This window comes from Gossypium hirsutum, chromosome A11 (assembly GCF_007990345.1).
Source record: "Gossypium hirsutum isolate 1008001.06 chromosome A11, Gossypium_hirsutum_v2.1, whole genome shotgun sequence".
NCBI lineage: Eukaryota > Viridiplantae > Streptophyta > Magnoliopsida > Malvales > Malvaceae > Gossypium > Gossypium hirsutum.
The window spans coordinates 33,841,192-33,864,760 of NC_053434.1; the positions used below are offsets into that span (position 1 = coordinate 33,841,192).

The 23,569-nt window shown below is 36.1% G+C and overlaps 1 non-coding gene across 1 annotated transcript; it reads right to left on the reverse strand.

Annotated features, from left to right (window-relative positions):
• Nucleotides 1–22,214: 22,214 nt before the first annotated feature.
• Nucleotides 22,215–22,321, reverse strand: LOC121210342 (small nucleolar RNA R71). The gene has a single exon (XR_005905456.1). It is a non-coding gene; the product is annotated as a small nucleolar RNA R71 (small nucleolar RNA).
• Between the last annotated feature and the right edge of the window lie 1,248 nt (nucleotides 22,322–23,569).

Genomic DNA, 23,569 nt, shown 5'->3' on the forward strand with positions numbered 1-23,569 from the left:
GACTCATCCATGGAAATTTAGAAAAAGGGTAAGGACTAAATTGGAAATTGAAATAATTTAATTAATTAAAAGATGATAAAAAGAAATATCATCTTATTTTCTCATCTTCTTCAACCTAAAATATATGGAAACCCTAGGAGAGAGAGAAGAAACTTTCACGGCCTAATTGGATCTGGACAACACAAATTCGAGGTTAGATCAAGAAAAAGAAAAGGTTTTAGATTAGTAGATTTTATACGCGAACAAGTGTCGAGGTAAGTTTGTGTAACTTAATTGAGCTTATAAATATGTTAAATTGAATGTTGTGTTTGTATGGAATATGATTTATGTTTATGTGAATTATTTTGGATGTTAGAACAAATAAATGAATAAATGCTCGAAATTGTGTAAAAAGGAATTGAATTTCTTTTGAGCATTGGATTTCGATGGATATGTGATTCCCGAAATGAATGAGGTCCTGCATTTGTTGCTGACGAGATTTAGCTTGGATGAGTAATCCTTTGACCTCATTCCAAAAAGGATTTTTTAACATCTCGATTTAGACCCTAATCAGAATAGTGATTTTGAGACCATAAATTCGAGTCAAAAAATTATTTTAATATTATTTTCTGTGCTTATAATATGTGAATTGATATCTGTGAAATTTTCGTGATGAAAATTTTATTGATTGTGCGCCGATTTGTGAAAAATGACCAAATCGCAGAAAGTGTAAAAGTGGCCTTTTAATTGTTTAAGTGTTTAATTGCTATGTCTCTTTAAATAAGAGGTCCTTATGTTGTTAAAATACCATTTACATGGTGAGTGGACATTAATGGCCTTAATCTTAATGTTTTATATGCTTATTAGCCATGGATAAAATGGTAATTGATGTATTATTATGTATTTATTAAAACAAAGCAAAAATGTGGCCATTTTGTTCATCTTTTCATAATGAAATAGAAGAAAAGAAAGGGTTTTAAAGCTTTTTTCATCCAGTCGTTGTCAAGCATAATTTAGGTATATGTGTTGATCCGTTTTTGATGATTTCTACGTTTTTGTGATTGTTGCTTTGTGTTCTATTAAGCCCATGCCTCAATTTCAGAATTTGATGATGATTTTGAGTTATGCCATTGTTGATTTTATGAGCTTTGTAATGTTAATTGATGAAATATAGAAACTTGATGATAGATAAATATGTTTTGTATTTGAATTTTTGATGAATTTGAGTAATGTGGGCTAAATTGTGAAAATGAGATTTTGAGGGAGTAAAATGTGAAATAAATGAAATATATGGGCTTAAATGGGCTAGAGGAAAATTCAGCCCAACATGTTTAATATGAAATTATGTGTATTTTGTGATTTTATGAATTAGGGACTAAAGTGTTAAAAAGTGAAAATATGAGGGCTAATTTGTAAAATGCCCTAAATATGTGCATATGGATTTAATTGAATGATTTGTTGAATAAAAGAGTTAAATTTGAATGTGTATAGATCAAAAACCAAAGAAAACGGAATTAGATTGGGGAAAGTTGAAAGTAGTTGAATAGCCGTTTGTTTCCGTTCATTCCTATATGAGGTAAGTCGATATACAAATAAATGTGTTTGAATTGAATTATTATTACTTATATGTTAATGAATAGTGATGAATGGCTATTTGAGTTGAAAATGAGAAATTTGAGAAAGTTCTGATAATGTGACGATGTCTGAAAAGTTCCGTATGAACCGTATGAATAGTTAAGATACATATGTCATGACCTAGGATTCCGATGTGTGATTTCGTGTAAGACCATGTCTGGGATGTTGGCATCGGTTTGAGATTTACGTGTAAGACCATCTTTGGGACATCGACATCATATTTGATTTCGTGTAAGACCCTGTCTGGGACAGTGGCATTGATATTTGATTACAAGTAAGACCACGTTTGGGACGTTGACATTGTATGAGCTTCTGAGCTATCCACTTATCCTATTTGATTTCGTACGCTTCAACGGGCATTCCGAGAAACAAATGACTATGTGAATGTGTATCCAATGTAGGTACGTTTGAAATGTATATTATGTTTGAGAATGAAAGGTAAGTATATGTACATTTTTACACATATGATATATGTATTAATTATCATGAGAATGAGATGTGTTATATCTAAATGAATTATGATCAAATAAGCTATATGAGACATATGGATATGTGATGGTTTTTTTCCATGAGCTACATGATTGAATTGGTTTAGAAATATGTAATGTGATAAGTTTATTTGTATATGGCTTACTAAGCTTTTGAAAGCTTACTTTGTGTGTGTTTACAATTGTTTTGTAGACCTCGAAGCTACCAGGAGCTCAGGGATTGTTGAGGATCATCATCACACTATCGAACTCTATTTTCGTACCTTTTGAAAATGTGACTATTGAAGTATGGCATGTATAAGCTAGAAGTATTTGAATATGATTTGTGAAGTATATATCATGCCATGTGATATGACTAGATTAAAGTTGCTATTTGGTATGGTTTTTGGCATATAAGTTATGTTAAGAAATGGTATTTGTTGATATGCATAAATAGCCTAGTAAGAAATGGTCAATTTGATAAGTTAGTTATGTGAATTAGTTATTAAAATGGTATAATTTTGATATGAGAATGGATGTGAAAAATTGGGATAATGACATGTATGAGTGAATGAGTTTGGTATGTGATTTTGGTATGTTTTGGTTTGGATAATAAGGATGAAATTGATTGGTGACATTGTGGATTGAATTATGCATGTTTGAGTATGGTTTTGGTTGAATTTGGTCATGAATTGTGCTTTGATTTTGGATTTGTAGGGATGACCATTCAGGGTGGCAAATTGGCTTTGCAAATAGTTTATTTTTGTCCACACAAGCAGAGACACAAGCGTGTGTCCCAGACATGTGTGACACATGGTCATGTTACATGGCCATGTGTCCCCTGGGGTACCCTTTCAAATTAGGGCAGTATACCCTACAGTTTTGACACGGTAGAGACAGACGGGCGTGTCTACCGGCCGTGGGAGTGGCACATGGGCTGGCACATGGGCGTGTGGTTGACCGTGTGGCCAAGTTAGTAGCCTCCCAAATTTTCATACGGCCTGGCACACAGACGTGTCTTGTGGCCGTGTCTAATACTTTGTGAGACACATGGCCTGATAATATTGGCGTGTGACCTCTATAACTTTGAAAATTGTTAAATTTTTAAGAAATTTTGTATGTGCACGGTTTAGTCTCGACCCCTTTCCAAAGCATGTTTAATGTCTTGTTGACCTAAGAAAGGGACTTTAAATTGACTATGATGCTATGATGTGTGGATGATATTTGTGAATTGATTACTAAATGTTACGATATGTCTGGTAATGCCTCATAACCCTAGTCCGGCAACGGATACCGATTATGGGTGTTACTTTTTATTGGTATCAGAGCTACGGTTTAGTTGATTCTAGGACTAACGTAGCGCATGTGAGTCTATCTATACATGCCATAATTATAAACTGCGATAGTGTGATGAATCTTGATAGTTAAAATGTGTTTTTATATAGTAAATGGATCCCGATCGAGCCGTAGCTGACGATGTTGAAAGTAATGCACCCGCTCCTCCTCAAGGGGCAGTTCAATATGATTCTAGGCTTGTTTCGAGTAGCCACGACGGAGAGGCTAAGCAAGCCTTTTACCAAATGATTAATGATTGGATCACTCAGTATGTTGAATAAGCCTTTGGTTGATAAAATTAGAAAATATGGGGCTGAACAGTTTCGTGCTACTACATATTATGATACTGAGAGAGCTGAGTTTTGGATCGAGAATACCAGACGAGTGTTTGACGAATTGTCACGTACTCCAGACGAATGTCTTAAATATGCTGTGTCACTTCTGAGAGATACGGTGTACCATTGGTGGAAAGCATTAATATCAGTGGTTCTGAAAGAGCGAGTCAATTGGGAGTTCTTTTAGACTGAGTTTAGAAAGAAGTACACCAGTTAGTGATTTATCGATCAGAAATGCAAAGAGTTTCTTGAGTTGAAACAGGGTCGTATGTATGTTATGGAATATGAGCGAGAATTAGTGAGATTGAGCCAGTATGCATGAGAATGTGTCTCGGCTGAAGCAATTATGTGCAAGAGATTCGAGGATGGCCTGAATGAAGATATCAAATTGTTAGTCGAGATTTTTGAAATAAAAGAGTTTGTTGTGCTTGTTGAACGAGCATGTAAAGCTGAAGAACTCGGGAAAGAGAAAAGAAAAGCCGATTCAGAAGCTAAAGAGGTGCGAAAAAGATCATTAAATAAGTCATTTCAGTCAGCATCAAAAAATTTCTGAGATGATTATAGCCATTCAAAGGCTAATGTGGGACATCTAAGTAGAGATCATACTAGATCGCATTCGAGCTTCAGAGTTCTAGCTACTTTTGTTGCAAGTGTTGGAAATGTCTGATCCGTTCAACCTGAGTGTAGACACTGTGGTAAAAGACATCTAGGAAGTTGTGGATTGAATGACCGAGCTTTCTTTAGATGTGGATCCTTAGATTACTTAATTCTTGAATGGCCAAGTCTGTAGAGCAAGAGATTGTGCAAAATCTGAGGCCGAGTGGTAATACAGCTCAAGGTAGACCACCTAAAAACATGGGTAATGTGAGTGGCACTCATAGAATGACTAAAGACACTGCTGTTAGATCTGAGGCTCGAGCACCTGCCAAAGCTTATGCTATCCGCGCTCGCAAGGAAGCTTTGTCTCTAGATGTTATTACTGGTACTTTCACTCTCTATAATACTAGTGTTGTTGCATTAATTGATCCTGGATCAACTCATTCTTATGTATGTGAGACTTTAGTATACAGTACGACTTTTCCTGTAGAGTGTACTAAATTTTTTATTAGAGTATCGAACCCTTTAGGTAGATGTGTTCTAGTTGATAAAGTATGCAAGAACTCTCTGTTGATGATTCGAGATAATTGCTTTCCGGCTGATTTGATGTTGTTACCATTTGACGAATTTGATATAATTCTGGGTATGGATTGGTTAACACTGAATGATGTGATAGTGGACTGTAAACGAAAGACGATTGATCTGAGATGTCAGAATAATGAGATAATTCGGATTGAGTCTAATGATTTGAGTGGTTTATCGACAGTGATTTCTTCGATGTTAGCTCAAAAATATGTGAGAAAGGGGTATGGAGCTTATTTTGCTTATGTGCTCGAACTAATGTGACTGAAAAGAAAATTGAATCAGTGCCTGTTGTTTGTGAGTTTCTTGAAGAATTACCGGGATTACCTCCGATACGAGAAGTTGAGTTTAGTATTGAGTTAGTACCGGGAACTCCTATATCAATAGCTCCATATAAAATGGCTCTGATCGAGTTAAAAGAATTAAAGTCTCAGTTGCAGGAGTTGACAGATAGAGGATTTGTAAGACCGAGTTTGTCACCTTGGGGTGCTCCCATTCTGTTTGTGAAAAAGATAGATGGCACGATGAGAATGTGTATTGATTATCGTTAGTTAAAGAAAGTGACTATCAAGAACAAATATCCTCTGCCCAGAATTGATGACTTGTTTGATCAGTTGAAAGGAGCTACTGTGTTTTCAAAGATAGATTTGAGATCGAGTTACTATCAGTTACGAGTTAAAGACTTTGACGTGCCAAAGACTGCTTTCCGAATGAGGTACGAACATTATGAGTTTTTAGTTATGCCTTTCGGACTAACAAATGCAGCTGCTGTTTTTATGGACATAATGAATCGGATCTTCAGAAAGTATTTGGATCAATTTGTAGTTGTGTTTATAGATGACATCGTGATATATTCTCCTAATGAATCCGAGCATGCCGAACATCTGAGAATAGTGCTACAGACTCTGCGTGATAAGCAGTTGTATGCGAAGTTTAGTAAATGTGAATTCTGGTTACGAGAAGTTAGTTTGCTGGGACATGTTGTGTTAGCATCTAGTATCCGAGTTGATCCGAGCAAGATTTTAGCTATTTTGGATTGGAAGCCTCCGAGAAATGTTTCTGAATTCTGCAGTTTTTTGGGACTTGCTTGTTATTACCGACGGTTCGTAAAAGGCTTTTCTATGATCGTGACTCCGTTGATGAAATTGCTTCAGAAAGATGTGAAATTTGAATGGTCTGAAAAGTGTTAGAAAAGTTTTGATCAGTTGAAAGCCTTATTGACTAAAGCTCCAGTGTTAGTAGAACCAGAATCGGGTAAAGAATTTGTGATTTACAGTGATGCTTTGATTAATGGTTTAGATTGTGTTTTGATGCAATAAGGAAGAGTTATAGCCTATGCTTCGAGACTGTTAAAGCCACATAAAAAGAATTATTCGACACATGACCTTGAATTAGATGCTATTGTATTTGCTTTAAAAATCTGGTGACACTATCTATCTGGTGAGAAATGTCACGTATATGCCGATCACAAAAGCTTAAAATATTTGATGACCCAGAAAGATTTGATGTAACAGCTCGATTTTGGGCTAAGTCAGACCAGTTGTTTCGAAACCACTATTCTGAGGTCAGAGAAATTATTTTTAATGTTATTTTATGTGTTGTAGCATGATTATATGAGTGCATGAAAATTTTGGTGAAATAATTTTAGCAATTGCTTACTTAATTTTCAAAAAGGACTAAATCGCATAAAATACAAAAGTTTCGTTCTACTAGCTAAAGGTGTCAAATAGCTATAGAACGTTAAATTAAGGGTCTTTATTGAGTAAATAGACCATAAATATGTTAGTGGCTTATCAAGGAGACAAAAATATTGTAGGGTCAAATTTAGGTGAAATGTTGGTGACTAATTTGACTAGTAATTTAATAATAATAAAAAAGGTATCATCTTTCATCTTCCTTTTTCCCCACTGAAAATACCAGCAAAGAGGGGGTTTTGAAAGCTCAAAAATATCAGCAACTTATATCCCTTACAAGTAAGTGATTTTGATGGCCTTTCTTGATAATTTTTGTACTTTTAGGACCCTTATAGCATAATCTAGCTAATGAGGGGACTATTTTACAAAATGGTCGAAAGTATAGGGTTTTTCCATGAGAGTATTCATGTTGTTTGCTGAATTTTTATGGAAGAAAATGAATCTTGGTTGTTAAATAAACAACTTTTGTGAAAGGATTTTCATGAAAACACCTAATCTAGACCATTTTGTAAAGTTTGTTAAATAGATGGGAATTGTGTGAAATAATTGGAATTTTGAGTTGCTACAAGAGTAATAAAGGTTGGGCTAGGCTTGGCTAATAAGAAAATTTGATAAAAATCATTTTACGAGCATAGGGGTAAAATCGTATTTTTTGTGAAAGTTTAAGGGCAAAATGGTCATTTTTTCAAAGTATGAATTGTGGAATGCTTAATTTAATGTGATGATTAAATGAGTAAATTTTATTATTTTATATCAAGAAAATCGAGATTCAGGCTTAAATCGAGAAAGTACGTGGTTTAGGACAAAAAGGGAATAATTAGCCGTTTTTCATTTGAGGTAAGTCCGTGTGACTAAATAAGCATATTATCCATGTTATTGTTAATATACTTGAAATCTATCTTGCTATGATAGTATTGAATTATATGTTGATGATATTGAGTATGAAAAAGTGATGCCAAATGTTAATAACATTTATGTGATGATTGGATACATTGGAAATTGGATGGAATATGATATTCCATTGAAACGAGTAAGATGTGCGTAAATAGTACAACTTTATCGTTATTATGCATTTAATGATTGATTTTGCATAAATTGTTTGAATGTGGCTATGAGTAATGTATGATGAGATTAATAAGGGAAACTCCCGGTTGAATCGTAGGTATAGATCGGATATTCATGCCATGATGCTGGAGATATGAGAGCTAGTGTAAGACCATATCTGGGACATGGCATCGACCTCGAGATATGAGAGCTAGTGTAAGACCATGTTTGGGACATGGCATCAGCCTCGAGATATGAGAACTAGTGTAAGACCATGTCTATGACATGGCATCAGGCTCGAGATATGAGAGCTAGTGTAAGACCATGTCTAGGACATGGCATCAGCCTCGAGATATGAGAGCTAGAGTAAGACCATGTCTAGGACATGGCATCAGCCTCGAGATATGAGAGCTAGTGTAAGACCTTGTCTGGGACATGACATCGGCTTGATATGTGTCAGTGTAAGACCATGTTTGGGACATGACATCAACCTCGATATACGAGAGTCAGTGTAAGACCATGTCTGGGACATGGCATCGACTTTGATGTGTGAGCCAGTGTAAGACCATGTCTGAGACATGCCATCGACACCTTACCCTATGCTTAAGGCTTATTGAATATCCTGTAGTATTCCAAATGGTTCAACAGGAAATTTACGATTTATGTTTGTGTAACACCCCAAACCCGGCCTAGACGTTATGGCCGGATCTGACATGCCACATCGAAGCGTTCAGAACATTTTATGTTGTTGATCTAGAAAAACTTACTTAGTGTTTTAAAAATAATTTCATTATAAGTTAAAGTGAATGGAAGCTGTGCACCAGGTAGGAAACCGGAAAAAAAGGAGGTGAGTCCATCAGACTGCTTAAGTACCAAGCTCCCTTCGGATCCAATCCTAGACATGCACACCGCCATTGCCACACCTCAACGTCATGTATATTTTCAGGAAACCAATTTGATTAAGTCCTTTTTAGGAAAAGTGATTAATTTTGGAAAATATTTTCATTGCGGAAGCTTTGCTTGTTGTCATGTTATTTTGAAATCAATTACTGTTCTTGAAAGAGCGCCTTAGAGCTATCCAACTTCAACAGTTAAATATATGTAATACCTATCTTAACAAAACATATTAAAACCATCAAGAAAAATTAAGCGGCCTTATTACATTTAAAAACCCAAAACCTCAAGCGTAAATAAAAGGATGTCCAGATCACCAGAAGAAAAATCAAATTCGCAGAACGTGTGGCCACTCCGAATCCCTCACAGCTCCAAGCCCACTATGGTTGGGGATCACCTGCGTGGATGAGAAATAATGGGGTGAGTTTAGGGAAACTCGATGTGTAAATTAACCCAACCATAGCCTATATCGGCTCAAACCATAGAAATAGAATAAGTTGGCCTTAGCCCAGAACAGAAGTCAGGATATAGCCCATAGGCCCATAACAGATAATACATGTTTATGCAAAACCCAACCCATATCCAACCATATGCACCCCCATACGAACCTTTCACCATGTGGAGAGACTATTCGACCCACCTAACCACTACACGCCACAGAAATATGCAGCATGGCTGCCAGAACAGATGATGTGACAGAGTCACCAGATACAGATAATCGTGGCAGAGCCACCAGAACAGATATATGTGCCAGAGCCACTAGATCAGATAATTGTGGCATAGCCACCAGGACGCTTCCTCCATAATATAACCCATGTCCCCATGCAATAGATATACAATCATGGCATACATCATACAGAATCAGATCATTATGCTTTTCAGTCAAAAGTAACCTTAGGGTATAATGGTAATTTTGCACCTAGGGGTATATCAGTAATTTCCACACATAGGAGTATTCAAGTAATTTCACTATTCTTAAGATTTTCATGCATAGCATAGCCATTTACGTACGACTAGAAACACTTACCGCGTTTTCTTACCGAGTTGGGCCCGTTGGCCCACTATCCCGATTTTGGCCCATTAAGCCCAAAAACATCGAAATGTATGGAATCGTGCACTCTATAGTCCTATCACTTTAATTTACCATATATATCAAACTATTAATCTCAGGAGCATTCGCACACTCGCAAGTTCTCAAAATATCAGCTTTTCGGCATTTCAGTTTTTCGACTTTTGCCGATCTAGTCTATAAGAGGGTGTTAGTTACACACCTGTTTGCGATGATATGCTGACGAGATCCACACAAAACTTCCTACAATTGGATTACTAACACATTAATCTAACTATCAAAAACAAACTACGTATTAACCCCTTACCATATTCGGCCAAAAGCACCTTAGGCACTAACAATCCTACCTTTGCCGAAATTAGCGATTATGTCTAGATCCAGTCGTTCCACTTGTCCAAGCCTTCGATTAGTAGCCTCTAGATCCCACTAGTATCAAAATAAAATAGTTATAACAACCCTTAGAGCTACAACCCAAATCGACAGCCTCCCTAACCTTTAGGGGTTTTGGCTTTTTCTAAAACCTGAAATAAAGATTAAGTTCAAAGACTTACCACCGGTTCCTTCAGTCAATGATTCCAATCAACTCCTACTCGATTCTGATGCAGATCTAACCCCTCAAGTGATAACAAAAGTCAAGCCTTTAGTGATATTAAAATTCGGCTATGTCCCTATGGCTATGCGTTTTTGGCTTTTTGTAACAGTGGAGAAAAGATGAGGGTTTTGTAGTGACTTTGTCGACAAAAACTTGGGGTTCATAGGACTAGATAATCGGTCAAGAAGATGAGGGAAAATAAGAGGGTTTTGGTTAGAAAAAAACGACACAAGAGAAATTAGGCTTTCGGGATTTCAACTTTTTGAGGCAATCGGCTATAGGCTTAAAAACAACTGATAAAAAAATGAAGATGAGCAGAATGGTAGAGAGATTCGGCAGAAAAGAAGAAGAAAATAAGTTGATGAAGAGAGAAAAAAAAGAAGAAAAAAGAAAAAGGAAGAATGGTCAGGAAACGGTACAACTTACCCCTAATGCCGAACTTATACTTGGCATTTTACCTAGCCGAAACTTTCCCCCTAAAGAAAACTCTTGGCCGGCCAACTCTTGCTCCTCAAGAGTCCACCATGCGGCCAACACTGCTCTCCCTAATCAGCTACTAAATCCTCTCCCTTATCCCCTCCTTACTCAATCTCCCGAGCAAATCAAACTCCTCCTGACAGTCTTTTACTTGAGTTCCAAAACTTCCCCTTTCTAATCATAAAAATAGTTCCCTTAATATGCTGTCACTGTGACTTGAACCTCAGTTCTCCCTAGCATCCATATGCCACTTTTATAGCCTTTCCAGTGGCGTCTCATGCCACTCTACCACCTGCTTCCTTGTGTTTTATTTTACCCAATTAATACTTAAAAACCCAGTTAACCAGAACCCCTTTTTTCTTATAGAATTAAAATTAACTAAAATTACTGAGTTTTAACTTAAGCTTGGACCTTCTAGAGCCCCGCTGACATAATTAAACCTACGCTAAATAGACAGAACACAGAAATTTTAAATTTTGCCAATATTCACAGAATTCTCGAAAATTGGGGCGTTACAGTCTGAATAAGAGAGGTTATGACCATGATGTGAGTGATACAGGCACTTACATGAAATTTTGAAATGCGTGCTCAATGTATGTTGTATGATTAGTAAGGAATGAAAATGAGTAAGCTATGTTTATGATCATGTTGAAAGGGTACAGGTATGTACTAAAAAATTCACGAGTGATGATTGGACTTTTGGTAAGAATGTAAATGAGTAAGTCATACCTATGAGAATGACTTTGTGACGACCTTGTAAATATTAGGTCGATGCTATGGTGTATAATTATGTGGTAAATTTGATGGACGATTATGTGTGAGGCTTTTAGGTAAAATTAAATTGGGTCATGATATGTTTATCCCTTCACCTTGTGGCCTAATGAATATGAAAAGAGAAATTGATTGGCATGAAACCCTATTTAAAGATAATTATGAAAGGGTAAAATTAGCACTGAAACAGTTTTGGACAGTAGCAGTTCGACTTTGAAAATCCACCAAAAATGGTGGAAATCGAATTAGAGGCTGAATAAGTATAAAATTAAATCTTATTGAGTCTAATTTCATATAGAAGAAATGGTGTAAACAAAAGAAGTTCATATTATGAGATATTTGAATTGTTGTGAGACAGAGTCAGAATGATTTTGAAATCCCATGTTCTGATTTTGGAAAATAATTAAAAATTGTACAAAAATAATTATAGGTTATAATTTATATGGTTAGAATCCTTAATGAGTCTATTTTTAAAAGAAACAAAAGAGAACATCTTCTGAATCCTGTACAAGAAGATAAATAATTTTTAGTGAAGAGGGGTCAGAAATGTCAGACAGCAAAACATGGGTGATTTTAAAGAATAAACTGTACTTATTGGCTAAACCAAAAATTCTAAAAATTTTATGATATGTGAGTCTAGTTTTAGGGAAAATTAGCAATCTTAATTTGGAGTTCCGTAGATCTAGATATAAATAATTTAGTGACTACAACTCGAGAAAACAACTTGACTTGAACATAAGCAAAAGCGCAAATATTGTGGTATTACCTTGAGAAGCAAGTTGATAAATTGTTTATTAATTTCATACGGTCTTACTAAGCTATAAAGCTGACTTCCTTCCTTTCTTTTTCTTTAGTGTTGATAGGTTAGCTCAGGGTTGGAGGTCGTCGGAGGCAGCACCACACTATCAAACCATCACCTTTGGAATATTGACATATATATGCTAAGTGCCTTTAAATGAGTGGCATGTATAGGGACTTGAGTTATTTGTATATGGCCATGAAGGGTGTCTCATATTGATTATGGTTTGTAAACCTATCTATCTATGCTGTGTTCTAATGCTTGTGATGTGATTATGCTTGTTGGCCATATATGGTTGGTGTTATGAAATATGTGCATGATGAATGTTTTATGACCAATCTAAATGGTCATGGCCATGAATTAAATGTGTAATATGGAAATAAAGATGTGAATGATTAAGGGTAATTTAAAGGCTTGGAAAATAGCGTAAGTATTGGCTACATGGGCTGAGACACGGCCGTGTGTCTCAACCGTGTGGGGGACACGACCTTAGCACACGGACGTGTGGCTTGTCTGTGTGGTCCAAATTATTCGTTGACATCATAAAGGGAGAGAGAGTTAAACGGCCTGAGGACACGGGCGTGTCAAAGGCACATGGGCGTGTTCCTATGTCTATACGGGTGTGTGACCTTGTGTCATGGAAAAAATTTCTAAGTTTTCGCAAAACTTTCTAAGGTTCTTGGTTTAGTCCCTAACTACTTTTAATACATGTTTTGGGCTTCGTAGACCCGTGTATGGGACATTATGCATGTGTATGAAAAGTTTTGGTATGAATGAAATTTTGTAGCCTAATTTTTGCATGTTTGTGAACGATTAAGTCTGGTAATGCCTCGTACCCTGTTCCAGCGTTGGACGAAGGTAAGGGGTGTTACATTTGAATCTGCGACAGAGAAGATGGCTAGAACTGTTAAAAGGCTACAAGCTTGGTATTGATTATGATCTAGGAAAAGCAAATGTTGTTGCTGATGCTTTAAGTTGGAAATCATTGTTTGCATTGCATGCGATGAATACTCTTTTAGTTCTACCTGATGATAGTTTGATATTAGCTAAATTGAAAGCGAGACCGTTATTTATTTAGCAGATTTGTGATGCCTAAAGAGTTAATAATGAGATAATAGCAAAACGAGCTCAGTATGAATTGAATTTTGATTGAGAATTTAGAGTTGATGATAATGATAGTCTGAGATTTCGAGATCGAATTTGTGTTCTGAAAAATCTAGAGTTGATATAGATGATTCTGAAAGAAGCACAGCACAGTTATCTTTTAGTACATCTGGGTAGTACGAAAATGTATAATGATTTGAAACAACATTACTGGTGGTCCGGAATGAAAAGAGATATCTCTGACTTTGTTTTGAAATGTTTGATCTGTCAGCAAGTTAAAGTTGAACATCAAGTACCGTTTGGATTACTTCAACCGATTATGATTCCCGAATGGAAATGGGATAGAGTGACAATGGATTTTGTTTCGGGTTTACCCTTATCTCCCCAAAAGAAAGATGCGATCTGGGTTGTGGTTGATAGATTAACGAAATCAGCTCATTTTATTCTGGTACGATCTGACTACTCGCTTGATAAGTTAGCTGAATTATACATTTCTAAAATTGTGAGATTGCACGGGGTTCCATTGTCTATTGTGTTAGATAGAGATCCAAGATTCACTTTTCAATTTTGGAAGAAATTACAAGAAGCTTTAGGTACGAAATTACACTTCAGTACTGCTTTTCACCCGGAGATGGATGGTAAATCCTAGTGGATTATTCAGATTCTCGGGGATATGCTGAGATGTTGCATCCTTGAATTTGAAGGTACGTGGGAACAATATTTGTCATTGATTGAATTTGCTTATAGTAATAGTTTTCAATCGAGAATTAAAATGACACCTTTCGAAGCATTGTATGGTCGAAAATGTTGAACACCTTTGTATTGGACTGAGCTCAGCGAGAATAAGATTCATGGGGTTGATTTTATTAAAGAGACTGAACAGAAGGCAAAAACAATCCGAGATAGTCTGAAAGCAGCGTCTGATAGTTAGAAATCATATGCGGATTTTGTAACAGCTCGGTTTAGACCCTAGCCTGAACAGTGGTTTTAGGACCACAAATTTGAGTTAAAAAATATTTTAATATTATTTCCCATGCTTATGATATGTGAATTGATATCTGTGAGAATTTCGTATGAAAATTTTATCGTTTGCGTGTCCGATTTGTGAAAAAGGACCTAATCGCGTAAAGTGTAAAGGTGACTTTCTATATTGTTAAGGTGTCTATTTGCCATGGCTTTCTAAAGCAAAGGTCCTTATGTTGTTATTAACCCATTGATAATGTTAATGGACATTAATGGTCATCCATTAATTGATTTTATATATTTATAAACAAGGTTAAAATTGTAAATAAGTTATTAAGTAATATTAAATAAAAGAAAAGCTAAAAATCATTTTATTTCTTCCATCCTTGACTGAATATTAATGGCTTTCAAGCTTGATTAAGGTATGAGTTTTGTTCGGTTTTTGATAATTTCTACGTTTTTGTGATCGTTGCTTTGTATTCTATCAAGTCCATATTACAATTTCTGAATTTGATGATGATTTTGAATTATGCCATTGATTCTTTTATGAGCTTTGTGATGATAGTTGATGAAAAATGAAAGATATGTGTTAGATGACTATGTTTTGTATTGGGATTTTTTGACGAATTTGAGTATTTTGGGCTAAATTGTGAAAATAAGAAATTGAAGGACTAAAATGTGAAATAAATGAAATAGATGGGCTTGAATAAGCTAAAGGAATATTTGGCCAAGCATATTTATAAAGAAATTTTGTGTATTTTGTGGTTTTATGAATTAGGGACTAAATTGTTAAAATGTGAGGGCTAATTTGTAAAATTCCCTAAATATATGTATATAGATTTATTTGAATGAATGTGAGATTGAATAAGTCAAATTTGAATGTGTTTAGATCATGAACCAAAGAAAACGAAATTAGATCGAGGAAAGTCGAAAGTCGTTGAATAGTCATTTGTTTCCGTTCATTTCCGTACGAGGTAAGTCGATATACAAATAAATGTGTTTGAATTGATTTTGTCATGTTTATATGATATTGAATTTTGATGAATGGTTATAGAGGATAAATATGTGAAATTGAGAAAGTTTTGATAATGAAATGACGTACGTAAGCCCCATATGAACCATAGGAATAGTTAAGATACATATGTCATGACATAGGATTTTCGATATGTGATTTTGTGTAAGCCCACGTCTAGGACATTGGAATCGATTTGAGATTTACATGTAAGACCATGTCTGGGACATCAGCATCGTATTTGATTTCGTGTAAGACCCTGTCTAGGATAGTGGCATCGATATTTGATTACATGTAAGACCACGTCTGGGACGTTGGCATTGTATGAGATTTTTGAGCTATCCGAGTATCCTTAATGATTCTGAACGGTTCAACGGGCATTTCAAGAAATGAATTAACTATGTGAATGTATATTGATTCAAGTACGTATGAATTATATATGAAATTTGGTAATGAAAGGTGAGTATGAATATGATCTTTGATATGTGAATTACATGGAAATGTGATGCACTTATAAGTATGTGATTATGAGAAATTGATCTAAATGAAAAATATGAACTTGCTATTGTGTTATGCCATGATTCATATGAGTGAATTGGTTTATAATTGTGATATGTGATAAGTTTATTTGCATATGGGTTACTAAGCTTTTGAAAGCTTACTTTATGTTTGTTTGCATTGTGTTTTAGATATCAAAGCTATTAGAGGCTTGGGGATTGTCGAGCATCATTACCACACTATCAAACTTAATTTTGGTACCTTTTCAAAATGTATATATAGAAGTATGGCATCTATAGGCTAGAGAACTTTTAATGTGTTTTCAGATGTGTATATCTAGCCATGTGATATGGCTTGGTTATGGATGAAATTATGAATGAATTTTAGTATATGTTTTGTGTTCAAAAATGGTATGTTTTGATACACTCTTGAATGACAAAATGAAATGGTTAATTTTGGTAAGTTTCATGATTGATTTGGGAAGTTAATATGATGTGAAATGTTATGAATTGAAATGGATTATTATGATGTATTAATTATGTGCTTTTGATATAAAATTTGTACTTTGAATTGGTACATTTGAGTTGGATTTTTATATGGGAATGAATGATGATATCATGGGTCAATTTGTCCATGATTTAGTATGTTTTTGGCTGCCTTTGGGGCATGAAATGTGCTTTATTTCATGCTTGTAGGGATGGTCTAAAATGGGTGGCAATTTGGCTTTGCAAATAGCCTATTTTTGTCCATACGGGCAGAGACACAGGCGTGTGTCTCAACCGTGTGCGACATACGATTATGTTACATGGCCGTGTGTCTCCTGGGGTACCCTACAATTTAAATTCAGTATACCCTACAGTTTTGACACGGCCTAGACACACAGGCTTGTCTATCGGTCGTGTGTGGCACAGCAGCTGGCACATGGGCGTGTGGTCGGCCGTGTGATCCAAGTCTGTAACCTCTCTAATTTTCACACATCTTGGCACATGGGTATGTTTTGTGGCCGTGTGGACAAGTCAGTATGTATACTCTGTTTTGCCACAGCCAAGACACACGAGCGTGTCTAATGCCGTGTAATGCACACGACCTGTTCACACGGGCATGTGACCTTTATAACTTAGAAAAATTGTGAAGTTTTGGAAAAACTTTGTATCTGCTAAGTTTAGTCCCGACCTCTTTCTAAAGCATGTTTAAGGTCTCGTTGACCTAAGAAAGAGACTTTATGTTGATGTTTGACTATGATTCTATGATGTTTGTGAAATGAATGCGAAATGTTCCAATATGCCTGGTAACGGCTCTTAACCCTAGTCCGACGACGGATACCAATTAAAGGTGTTACAGATGAAACGAAAAGATATTGAATTTGAGATCGGTGACAAAGTGTTTCTGAAATTATCTCCATTGAAGAAAGTATTTCGGTTTGGTAGAAAAGGTAAATTAAGTCTGAGGTTCATCGGACCGTATGAAATCATAGAGCGTGTCGGGGCAGTTGCGTATAGATTGCTTTTGCCACCTGAGCTAGAAAGGATCCACAATGTATTTCATGTATCGATGCTTCAACGATACAGATCTGACCCTTTGCATGTAATTACTCTATCCGAAATGGAAATTCAATCTGATATGACATATGAAGAAGAATAGATACATATTTTAGCTCACGAGATTAAAGAATTGAGAAATGAGAAAATGTCGTTAGTAAAAGTAATGTGGCATTGACACGATGTTGAAGAGGCTACGTGGGAGCCCGAAGATTCTATGAGACAATAATATTCGAGTCTGTTCAACGGTAAGATTTTCGAGGACGAAAATCCCTAAAGGGGGGAGAGTTGTAATAGCTCGGTTTAGACCCTAGTCGGAATAGTGGTTTCGGGACCACAAATTTGAGTTAGAAAAATATTTTAATCTTATTTTTTGTGCTTATAATATGCGAATTGATAGCTGTGAAAATTCCGTGATGAAAATTTTATTGATTATGTGTCGATTTGTGAAAAAGGACCTAATCACAGAAAATGTAAAAGTGGCCTTTTAATTGTTAAAGTGTTTAATTACTATGTCTCTTTAAATGAAAGGCCCTTTTGTTGTTAGAATACCATTTACATGGTAAGTGAACATTAATGGCCTTAATGTTAATGTTTTGTAACATCCCAAAATAAGGCCTAGTCAAAATAGTGGTTTCGAGACCATAAATCCAATGTTGAAATATTTATTTTATGGTTATTATGAGGTCTAGAATATGGAAATAGGCATGTGTTAAAGTATCATGAAGAAATTCTATGAGTAAGGTGTCCAATTGGAAAATAAGGACTAAATTGAATAAATTACAAAACTTGGATTCTAGAAGCAATTTGCATGAAATTGCTTTAGGTTATTAATTAGAAGGTCTTAAAGAGCAATTTACCCAATTTCTATGTTTTTGGACAAAAATGGGCATGTATGGATGAAATTTTAAAGAAAGGGTTTAAGGAAATTTTGGTCATTTGGCTAACTAATGAAATAAAATGGGAAAAATAAGCCAAAAATTAGCCATTCTTCTCCCTCATCCAACTGAAATTCTCAAGCTCTCCATAGCTAGGGTTTTCAATATTTTCAAGCTAAATAGTAAGTGCTTCCAAGCCTCGTTTTTAATGTTCTTCGTATTTTTGAAACCCCGGTAGCTTATTCTTTCCATTTCTACCCATATTTTGAGTTAGGGTTCATGTTTGAAAAATAACCCATGTGTGATATGTTTATTCTTTGATGTCTTATGGAGGTATATGAAAGTCAGATGTGTGTTAAATATCTTTTCCTAGGTGATTTTCATGAAAAACCTCTAAAAGGACCTTTTTGCAAAATGTGTAAAATATGTGCTAGAAATGTGACATAATGGAAAAATGTGGGCTACCATAAGAGGAAAGAACAATCTAGGTTTGGGTAAGGTAGAAATTGCATGCATTTTATTATATGAGCCTAAGGACTAAATCATAAAAAATGTGAAAGGTTAGGGGCAAAACGGTCATTTTGTCTGGGGTGAAATTTAGTTTCAAAAAGAATAATGTGAGGTATTGATGATTCATTTATATTGTTATAGACCCCGAGGAATAAATTTAAGAGGTCGATCGAGGAAAACAAAGGTTTTGAAATAACCGAAACGCGAAACCGAGACGAATACCAGGTAAGTTTGGATTACTTAAAGTAAACTCATAATATGCCTAATTGCATGTTTTATGAATGTATGATAATTGTATTTGACGATGGCATGAAAGTCCGTGAAATGTTTTATTAACAATGACATGATGATAAATGCCCCGGTTGAGGTTAAAAGGAAGTTCGATGGATAAACCATGATTTACATGTGACTTGAGATCCTGCATGTGTTGTAGAAAAGGATTTAGCCGGGAGGGGTAATCCGTTGGTCTCAAATATAGAAAGGATCTAGCCTGGGACAGGTGTTCCTTGAGTGATCGAGACTTTCGAAGAATATGTGTGTATTATGGATTTAGCCCGGATGAGTAATCCGATTAGGATCTGAATTTAGCCTGGACTGGTAATTTAGATCCAAGCTCATTACGGGTGTTTGTCGCTATAAGGGATTTAGCCTAGACTGGTAATCCCGATATCACCTTATGAGTTGATATTACGGGGGATTTAGCCTGGACTGGTAATCCTGCCGTAAGATGTAAGGTTCGCGGGAGTGCATACATGAGATGATCGCTCGTATGACTTGACGGTAAATGGATAATCTATCGATATTTTTCGAGAGACTCAACGGGATTAACATGAGATATAAAGATGAAAACGTTGAAATGATGAGCTCCTCTTAGACAAGTTACGTGGTGCATTGTTATATGTCTAACTTGTTGACTGAGTGCATGTGATAGGGAAACCATTCCATGCTTGTTGGTTTTATTGCCTAATCTGGTTGCATGCTAAATAATCGGTAAGTTTACCTTCCAGTTATTCGGGCTTACTAAGCATATCAATGCTTTATTAAGGTTTACATGCAATGAGTGAGAATGGATGTTAGAGGGTGACCAAAGGCTTGGAAAATAGCCTAACACGGTCCACATGGGTAGACACACAGGCTTGTGTTTAGGCCGTGTGTGACACACGGAGGGTGACCAAAAGCTTGGAAAATAGCCTAACATGGTCCACATGGGTAGACACACGGGCTTGTGTCTAGGCTGTGTGTGACACACGGATCACGCCATGGGCATGTGATATGGTTGTGTGTCCCCTGCACCAAAGAATTTCAAGTCAAAAGGCATGGTAGTAAATACACGGGTAGAGACACAACTGTGTGTCTCAACCGTGTGGATGGCACGGCCCAGCACACGAGTGTGTGTTGATAAACCATAATTTATACATATTTTTATCCCATGCTTAGCACATTTATGGATGGTTTCTCCTTAGATTTGGTGATTCGATGCTCCTAATCCTTTAATTTCGTTTTTTATACTTAGGTCATCACAGGAGAGTAAAAAGAGTGAGAAACGGCCCGAAAACGGAGAAAATGGGCCAACATGTGAAATCAACACGACCTGGACTTCCGTACACGGGCAAACCACATGCCTGTGTCCTTTTAGCAGAATCGAGCATGACCTACACGGGTAGACCACATGCCCGTGTCTATTTAACATCCTTGAACACGAATTGAAGAAATCGAACACGGGCTGTCCCTGTCGAGCCCAAGTTTAGTCCTACTCGGAAAAAGGCCACTCTTGAGGGATTTTAGGCATTCTAAAGCCTATTTAAACACAATAGAGGAGGATTAGAGGGGAGACACGGAGTAGGAGGCAAGGGATTACTCGAAGAAAGTCGATTGATTCATCTCAGAAGCTGGATTCACCTTGAAGGCTGAAGATCTCCCTTCAATTCCCTTCAAGAGTTCTTAGGTTTTCTTTATGTTTTGTTATCATTGTTCTTTTGAGAAGTTTTCTTCCATAAATATGAACTAAACCCTCTAAATACCTAAGGAGAATGAAACCTAAGACGGATCTTGTTATTATTATCTGAATTGTATGATAAATATTTGACTTGTTCTTGATTATGTGTTATTAATTCTTGTTTTAATATTCCAGGATATTGATTCAAGTTTTGACGTGCTTATTTAGCGGAACAAAAGTCACTGTCTAAGAGTAGATCTAGCATAATTGAGAGGAGTTGATTGCACGCCTAGAGATAGGGTGACAAGATTTTTCCGGATTAGGGTGGAACCTAATAAGGGAATCCATAAATTGAGTTAATGCAAAACTAGGGAGTTAATTAGAAAGAGATTTCAATTAGTCAACCTAGGGTTAGACATTGTTAGTCTCGAGAGAGATAATAATATAAATTAGGGATATCTACTTATCAAGTGAAATGAATAAATCGTCTGATTCAGAGTCAAATAACAACTGAAGTCTAGGTGGATTTTTCCTTGGGTATTGTCTTAATCAATTAGTTTTCTCAAAATTTATTTCCCCAATTTACTTTCTGTTCATTCTTAGTTTAGTAATTAGTTTAGATAAAACAAACCCATTTGTTTTTAGGCTAGATAATAAAACGGAAGTTAATACTAGTACTTTTAGTTCCTTTGGGTTCGACATCCCGGTCTTGCCATAAGCTATACTACTATTCGATAAGGTGCGCTTGCCTTTATCGTGATAATAGTTAGTTTTTCAAGAACGGCCAATTATAAATATTTTAAAACTTATCAAACTTCAAATCATCACGATCAAGTGTTTGGCGCTATTTCCGGGGAACTAAGATATTAGGAACACTCGATTTTTATTACTTTAGCATTTTTACTTTTATTGCAATTTAAATTTTTATTTTCTTTTCTAATTTTTCATTTATTCGCTTCTGGCAGGTTTTTATAGTGTATGACTAGAAGAAACCCGAAGAGAAATAAGGTGAAGCCTAAGATACACAGAGGAAAAGCAAAAGGACGACATTCACACCACAACCGAGGAGGTAGTTGAAAATCAGGAAAATCCGCTACCTCCTGCGATTACTGCTGATCCAGTAAATCAGAATCCTACTCCATGCACTATGTATGATTATGCTAAACCGAATTTACCAGGAATTGAGTCAAGTATAGTTAGACTTGCGATTGGTGCAAATAATTTTGAACTGAAACCTAACACAAATCAAATGATACAACACTTTGTTCAGTTTGATGGTTTGCAGGATGAGGATCCAAACAATCACTTGGCAAATTTTCTGGAGTTTTACGACACTTTTAAAATCAATAGCGTTTCTGATGATGCCATTCGCCTTCGGTTGTTTCCTTTTCGTTGAGGAACAAAGCTAAATAGTCGTTGAACTCGTTACCACGAGGGCAATCACTACTTGGGAACAAATGATCAAAAAATTTTTACTTAAGTATTTTTCGCCAACTGAAATGACCAAATTAAGGAATGATATCTCTTCTTTTGTGCAGATGGATCTAGAAACACTCTATGATGCATGGGAGAGCTACAAGGACCTCTTGAGAAGGTGCCCTCACCATGGGCTGCCCTTATGGTTACAGGTTCAAACATTTCACAATGGTCTGAATCCTTCGACTAGACAGATGATTGACGTAGCTGCTGATGGGACTATCAATAGTGAGACACCTGAGGAGGTTTATGAATTTATAGAGGAGATGTCATTGAACGATTATTAGTGGCAAGTCGTGAGGACAAAGCCAAAGAAAGCACCCGGCATTTTTATCACCGATTCAGTCACGATGCTCTCTAATTAGGTAGAACTTTTGAATAAAAAAATTGATGGTTTACTTAACTCTTCACAGGTTCACCCAGTAATGCAATACAATACAAATGGAGGTGGAACGAGCAATTCAGAATACCTACCTTATGTCCACAACATGGAACACTAGCAACTAAATTTTATGGGTAACAATCTTTGACCTCAAAATAATCCTCATAATAACACTTACAATGCAGGTTGGAGGAACTACCCAAATTTCTCATGGGGAGGCCAAGGAAATCAGAGACCACAACATTTTTCAGGCTTCAAACAACAACTTTAGCAGAAAGAGAAAAAGCCAAGCCTTGAGGAGATGATGTCAAAATTTATTTCAGTAGCGGAAACCCGTTTTTAGAACACTAAAACTACACTTAAAAATCAGCAAGCGTCGATCCAAGGACTCGAGAATCAAATTGGGCATCTGGCTAAGATGATTTTAGAAAGACCACCAGGAAGTTTACCTAATAACACCGAACCCAATCCAAAAGAGCATGTGAAAGCAGTTACACTAAGGTGTGGGAAGGTGTTAGCTGAATCCAAAAAGAAGCCACCACAAGAAGCTGAAAGAGACAAATGAGAGGAGGAAAAACCCGAAAACAATGACAATCCAATGCCAAAAGAATATAAACCACCAATCCCATGTCCAGCAAAGTTGAAGAAAGACCACATTGATGCATAATTCGGTAAATTTCTTGAACTTTTTAAACAACTACATATTAACTTACCTTTTGTTGAATCTATATTGCAGAAGCCTACATATGCAAAATTTTTAAAGAAGCTTCTAACAAACAAAAGGAAGTTTGAAGACTTATCTACAGTGCAGCTTAATGAGGAATGCTCGGCCATACTCCAAAATAAATTGCCAACCAAACTGAAAAACCCAAGAAGTTTTACTATTCCATGCTTAATTGGTAGTTTGAATGTTTATAAGGCACTAGCTGATTTAGACGCTAGCATTAATTTGAAGCCATATAAAATGTTTAAACAACTTGGTCTTGGGGAACCTAAACCCAC